Here is an 8,015-nt window from a genome sequence, read left to right as displayed (position 1 = left end):
AGTTTAATCTAGGATTAGGCGAAAGCTCTTCCATGGATTAGACGCTTAACGTTCCCTATCCGAGAGGTGGCGGGTTCATCTTTAGATTCCATTTGCCTAATCACCATTTCGTTGCATGATCACCATTGCTAAATAGTTGAATTCATTTCCCCCGGTTTCCCTAGCCTATCCCCGACTCCCTAAGGTTTCCCTTTCTTGACTCAATTTAGCATAATTCTTCGTTTTTAGATTCTTAATAGTGACAATTCAAAACCAAATCCTTGTTCGAACTAGATTGACTTTAAAACTCATTAACAACCGTTTCTTTGGGACGATCCTTTTGCTTACCGCTAGCCGGTTAATTGAGTGGTTTTATAAAAATTGTTTATATAGGTTGTTTTCTATCGACGACGGAAAATACACCTATCAGAAGTCCCAGCACGAAGCCGGGCCATCGCCCAACAAAGCCACACGCATCACACACAGCCAAGCCTCTCCAGGCCCAGCGCAAGGCCAGGCCCAGCAAGGCCTTGGCGCGCGCGGAGCAATCAAGTGGGCTGCGGCATTGGGCTGCGAGCGAGTGCAGACTCGCATGGGCCGCAAGGCTTGCGCGGGTGGTGCTCGTGCTCGTGCTAGTGCTCGTGTACGGTTGTGTACAATACAAATCCTAAAGCTATTAGAATTTGTTCTATGATTAAATCCTAATCCTAGTAGATAGATTTTATTTAATAAGAGTCCTAATAGGATTCTAATTAAACTAAATTGGTATTCTAATAGGATTCTAAGTCCTTTTCCATAACTCTATAAATATGTGCCTAGGGTCACAAATTTATATACGTAAGATTCAAGTATTCAAAGGTAAGATTTTCAAGAAAAATCAGCCATACACTCTTGCCCTATTAGCCGAAATTTATAGTACCTTAAGGGCGATTCTAGTTGGTCAAGCTTAAGGCGGATCCGGACGTGCTGTGGACTATCTACGGAGGGACGACACTTGGAGTCCTAAAGACTTGTTCTAGTTCGGTTCGGGCGCAGCTAGGGAGGGCACGCTACAAAGTGCACGCTACAAATTATGCTAAATGATTATGTGTTAATAATATGTTTCCTGGCTTTATGGTTTTTCCGCATGATTTATGTTTATTCATATGTATCATAACCTAACAGTGGTATCACGAGCCTCTTATTATTTTCATAATCTAAATTGCATGAACATGGTTAAATTTTACAAATTTGCAAGGAATTAAAGGGGTGATTAGTTTTCGTAATTAATTGCAAATTGCGTTTATTTAATTATATGTACGCAGTTTTTCGGCAGAATATTCGTTCCTCAACCAAATCGAGTGATTTTTGTGTCAATTTCGCATGTAAAAGACATTCTAAAATTTTGACAAAATTAATATTTTTCGGCCTAACCCAGAATTCCCAAATTCGAAGCCTAACTATGACTTTTCGGAGGTTTAAGTTTTTCGAACGCAAAAGTTTGTAAATTTAAGATGTTAAATTGAATATTTGCGATTCTTGTTGATAAATCTTGAGTTTTTGATTGACCTACAGTATATGTTTAACAATTATGAATGCCTAGACTTGTTAATTATACAACCTAATTTGTAATTATGATTAATTTGTTGAAATTCGAATAATTTAGAATTGATTTGTTTTTCATAATTAATTAATAATTTAATTAGGTATCCATGATTAAAATCCACCATAAAAATTGTTAATTTATGATAAATTTTAAATTTTTATGACCTAGATTTGAATCCATGTTAATCTGAAATTAATTGATTAATAAATTTTCGATTTTTCGCCCTAAAATTATGAAATTAATATGATTTTTTAATTTGTCGTTAATTTGAAATTAAAAATTAAAATTTTTTATGAAAACGCTCATAAATGTTGCACGCACAAAGAAAAGGAAGCTACGTGTTACCCTTAAGGGGTGTTGTATAGTGCGGGCACGCGACGACGAGCAAGAGAGCTCGTCTCCCGTGCGGTACGAATGCAGCGAGCAGCATAGCATGGCGCGCGCGCGAAGCAAAGGTGTTGGCCGTGTGTGCTATGCGATGGGCGTGGGCGAGGGGCAAGGCAAGCGAGCAGTCGCTTGTGGGCAGCAAGCGAGCTGCGCCACACCGCACACTGCCTCGCGCCAGCGAGCGAAGGCTCGCGCTAGCTCGCGCTGGCTCGCGCTGGCTCGCGTGCAGCTAGCGAGGCCTCGCTAGGGAAAGCAGCAGCAGACGCGACACAACACGAGGCTGCGCGCAGCGTGGCCAGCGATGGCTGCGTGTGTGTGTGGCCTGTGGCTGCGTGTTGCGTGGAGCTATGCGTGCCTTGTGCGGCGACCAGTCGTGCACACGATGGGACTTGGGCGCAAGCTCAATTGCTCGTCGTGTTACGATTGAATCGTTTTGAATTTTAATTTGAGATTTTTAGTTCGGAAATAATTTTAATTAATTTTAAAATTAATAATTTAAATTGTTTTTCGGATTTTAATTTTGAATATTATAATTATTATAAATTTTTATTTATACTAATTATTTTACTAAAATTAAACCTTGAATTAATTTAAATTCATTTAATTCAACTGAAAAATAAATTAAATAAATGGATTCAATTATAATATGAGCTTTAAATTTTAATTGAACTTGTATGTTTCCGGTTAGACTAGAAATACATTTTTATGTTTAAAATTAGTAAAGCATATAAAGTTATTGGTTTTAGTGGGAGAAATTTTAGTCATAAACTCTTGATTAGGTCTACAAATCCTTTAAGGTTAAACAACTTGATTAAAATTAATAAGGACTGAATAATTGGTAGATTATTGGTGCCCTTGATTAATTGCTGCAAATATTTATGGGATGCATACAATGTGGTTTTACTAACAAAGTCTATGTGGGCCATTCATGATAATGAATGGGTGAATGGTATATATTGTATATGTACTGTTTTGCAGGTTATGAAGTGACTAGTATGGCCCAAATAGGGTAGAAAATATGGTCTCCCGTACCATTAATTTGAATGTAATTGGTCTAACGCACCAAATTTGTTTTTCAATTCAAATATGGTCTGCGTACCATCAAATAGTTGTAATTAGTTTAATTATAGCTGATCCTATTTGAAGAAAATGGCGCCTCCCACGGTGAAATTCAAGACGAAGTTTCCAATCATTTTCAAGACGGACTTTGAAGTTGAAGCTTCAAGATGAAGTCGGGCCATACTAGATCACATTTATCTTATGCATGCTTTAAGTTATTTATTGTTTTTAAATATGTCTTAAATATGCATGAGATTGTGGCTTGATTATGTTGCATGATTAAGGATTTTAGTTCACTTAAAATCTAACCAACATAGTAAGAACCTTAAGTTCCAAAGTTTTAAAAAAAATTGAGTTAAAAGGTGCCATGCCAAAATAACACTTAATTGGATAACCTTTACATCAATCTAGTAATAGTTTTACGTACAGCGAGGTGTTACTTATTGATCCTAAAGGGGTAAGGTACACAAATAATTGTGAGTACATGTTAGTTTTGGTAAAACTCGACGATATAAGTAAGGAGTCCTTTTATGTCGTGGCAAATTCGATAGGTTTTCCTAATAAGTTCTTAGACGTACCTATCAACCAAGAGTAGTTTCTAGACTATTAGCAAAAGGATTTTGCTTACCCAAAATATTTTAGAATTGAGTCAAATACATAATGTGCTTAATTCTTCAATGATTTTAGGGTCTTGGAATCATTTTATTCACACCTGTCGGAACAATAAATTCGAATAAAATGCTAATAACTTGTTTAAATTGCATGAATGCTTTAATTTTCAAGTTATTACTCATGATAAATGTTTAAACTTTGCATGCTTCAATGTATGTTTTAATTATTGTTTTATAATTAAATATCTTGCACTGCAGTAAACCCTTTTAGAAACGTAATAGTAAATTTCCTCGATTGGTAGTGAATCCAAGAACGATTCACGGAAATGAGAGAAAATGAGCAATTTAAAATGTACGTTTCTTTTAGCGACTTTTATGGTTGTTTTCGATATCAAAATCGAATGGCAAACCAATTGGTGCTTGTGAATTCAAAATACACAGTAGTTTTGAGATCATAAAGCATTGAGTTTAAACGCTCAGCTTTACCAATGGTTAACAACCTAATATCTTTGTCCATTTAATTCTTGAATGAGTCTAGTCCCTAGACATTCGAATAGATCGATGCTTAGAGAACTTTAGAAGCTTCTGGTAAGATCATCTAGTTGAAACAGAATATTCAACATAAATTAAATGGTAAGAACCTTGTTGGAGTGACATTGGACATGTCTAAACAATGTATAAAAGTCAACACTAAAGAATTCAATTCTTAAGACTATAAGAAAGGGTACAAGAAATAGGAAAATAAGGAACAAATGAAAGAAATATTACGATTTCGTTTCTACCTATAAGTTTATGTTTAAAGAGATGTGACCTAGCAATCATACTTCGTTGGTATCATACACCGCTTGAGGTTCTTACTTCGGTAATAACTCAAACAATGGAAGCTAGGATACACTAATGACCTACAAGTGGGAAATGAAGCATGGCAATGCTACATTAGTTGCAGGGTCATCTAGTTTGCTTTAAGTCCTTTCAAAGGCTTGAACTTAATGGCTATTTTGTTCCATAATCAGCATACCTAAATTTCTGCTTCAAACACAGAAAGACTCACATTCAGAAGAACGAAAACAATGCTTGTTTGTTTGTTTATTTGAATGAAATGGTCATTTACGGTTTGAGTCAATATGCTTGATTAAAAACAAACAACTCTTTAACAATTAAAACTTTAGTAGGTTCAAATCAACCCCTTGATTTGAGTTCCACTAATCTTTGGCATTGTTGCTTAGACCACGTCAACAAGTTAACGTTCAAAAGCTCTATTTTGATGGGCTTTTGAAAGTTGGTTGATTTCTAGATCAATTCAAGACAAGCTAGTCTTACTTGTTGAAAGTAACAAAAGATATGAACTATTGTTAGAACGCCTGGACAATAGAGTTCAAAGCTAAAGAAATATTTTATGACTTTATTATATCACCTGGATTTGATTGAATATTGGTTTATTTACTCAATGTGATATAAGTTTGAATCTGTTTGGCTAGTTCAAAGATTCAGAAGTATAAAATCCACTTGGCAAGAAGTCATAAAGATCCAGGTTAAATCATGTTGTTGATTACTTATACCAAGAATGATCATCAATGATTGTGTGTTAAAATTTCACGATCTAGCTCCATAAGATATGGTATATCTATGTTGGAATGATCGAAGTCGATTAGTACTTGATTCGATCAATGATGGATCATAAAGACTTTTCCTATAATTTCTAAACAAAATGCTCAACTACCACCAAACTAAACCAAATTCGTCAAAGCTATTGAAAAGTAATTTCAGAATATCTTTTCATAATATATCTAAAGAGTTCCTAAACTCAGTGGGAGCTTATTGTTTGTTATTCAACAAACTAAGGCCCAAGTATAGATATACGTTTCATTGTGATTTATTCAAATGAGACACAAGGGTATTGTTCCTACCACGAATTTTTTAGAACATAATGTTTGTTTGCTCGAAATAAATGTCTTTTTGGAGATTTGTTTCCAAAATGACAAGTGGGAGAAAATGGACCTCGAAAGTCTTCGAGGCGAACAACAAACATAAATGGACATTCTGGAGGCTTTTCGAAGTTCTTTAGAAAATCCAAACACTTATTCTTTAAGGACTTTAGAAATGGCTTTAAAGAATAGACATCTCTTAGAAGACTCTACAAGTGCTTCAAGGAGAACAGAATATTCAAAGGACTTTCAAGTGGCTATTGATATTCTATTGTTTGATGTTCTATACCCAAGTAGGCATAGAGTTCAAGTCACTGAAACTATGAGATTCTTCTACTAGATATGAAGAAACATGGAGTTCAGGTCACTGAAGCTATGCGATTCTTCTATTAGATAGTGAAGAAACCTACAACTTACAGTCAAACTATTATCATGTAGATTAATGAGTTTGTGACCTGTAAGAAAGCTATGACGAAACCCAGATTCCCTAAAATGGTTAGAGGCCATATATAGACTCAAATGTTTTAAATGGTTAGAGGCCATAAAACATACTCAATGTTTTGATGACAAAATTGAAATTTTGTTAATTTGCAAGAATAGTTTCACACCTATTGGTTGCAAGTTTGTTTTAAGGATAAAAACCATCAAACATGAAATTGTGTTCACACACAAAGCTAGATTAGTTGCTAAAGGTTACAAGCAAATTCATAGTGTGGATTGTGTTGAAACCTCATGCAAAATCATAATGCTTAAGTCTATAATTCAAGCAATGATTGCATATTGGTACATATGGCAATTGGATGACAAAACGTATTCCTCAATCAAATGTTGGAAGAAAACTATGTACATGGCATGTCATAGGATTTGTGGATCCAAATAATGCTTGAAATGAATGCTAGCTTATGAAATCTAAGTACAGATTTAACCAAGCAATTTGGAATTGGAACTATATTTTAGTGAAACTAATAAGTATTTTAGTTTCATAAAATGTACATGATTCTTATAGATGTATAAGAAGTTTAGTGGGAGTACATAAAACTTAATTGGTCCTATGTGTGTCATACACATATCTCTCTATTGTGGAATAACGTTCAAGTGCTAATGACTTAGATTTGAAATTATTCATCAATGATGGACCAAGGCGAAACTTAGTGCATAGTGGGTATTAAGATCCATTCACAAATATCTTATAATATTGTTCTGGATTAAGTAATGGCATTTACTAAATCAAACACGAAAGACTCCATTGGAGGTATTCGACCCATATGAATAAATCTAAGTAAAAGATGTTTGAACTATGTATAAGCATTTACTAAGTTAAACATCAAAGGATCTAAGTAAGATTCTTAACCTATATTATATGTCAAAGAATGTAGCTGGATTTAGTATCTACTGAAACTAGATGAGCTAAAATTACATGAATAGAATTCAATTGGGAATTATTCTGCAAAAGAATTTATCATGTATGATATAATATGAGGATCGCCCAAAACGTATCGTATGACTTTAGGCATAAAGAACATATACCAATATCTATTGATCTAAGTGAAGATCAACTAGATTGAGATCAAAGAAAACTTATGGTACTTGAAAAGGTACATAGGAATAGTTCTTGATTCAAGGAAATAAAGATATGCTAAATATTGATGCTACACGCATAAACACTGGCAAATGATCAAGAAAGATCCCTTTGGAGTTAACCATTGGCAAGGACGAGCTATAGAGCATCGTGTTTTGAAATGGCAACATGGATTGGAGACCATGAGTTGTGGCGTGGGAAATTAAAATATTAATTTCTATGTTCTAAGATACAGCTGGAAAGTCTTCCACATATCTTTGAACTGCTTGGATAAGTAAATCCAAACAAAGCATCACTAGCAACCTAAACAGTTGAAGTAAAAGTACTTTTTGCCTAAGAAGCAATAAAACAGAGTTATTTATATTAATGAGTTCTTCATTGAACTTGGGTAGATCACATGTCTGCTGACTTGATGGTTCTTCATTGCAAAATGCGTAGAACCACTCTTGTAGCTGGACAGACTAGATCACAAAATAAACATACTCAAAAGATATTATCATCCTATCTCGAAAGATATTCGATGAAAGGGATATTAAGATTGGCAAAGCATGATAACTAAACCTATGCAACAAGTGAGAAACAACACTCACATTGTGGCACTGGAAATCAAGCATACCTTTGAATTCCATTAATTGTTTTAAAGATGGGTTTGAGGCCCATGGTTATAAAACATTAGGGTTGAACATTTATCATATATGAAATGTATTTTCATATTCCATTTAATCTTGGTTTAGTATTAAATGATGAGTCCCTTAAATTTGACGATATATTCAAGATAGACTGTCAGGACCAGTCTTGTGACTAAGAAATGGCTATCAAGTGAACTTGAATGTCAAAAGTTGAAAAACGTCTCTGGTCGGAGTTTTCTATAAAGATGGACGCATAGAAAA

The sequence above is a fragment of the Spinacia oleracea genome, chromosome 4 (genome assembly GCF_020520425.1).
Source record: "Spinacia oleracea cultivar Varoflay chromosome 4, BTI_SOV_V1, whole genome shotgun sequence".
In the NCBI taxonomy this organism is placed as follows: Eukaryota; Viridiplantae; Streptophyta; class Magnoliopsida; order Caryophyllales; family Amaranthaceae; genus Spinacia; species Spinacia oleracea.
This window is presented reverse-complemented; position numbering follows the sequence as displayed.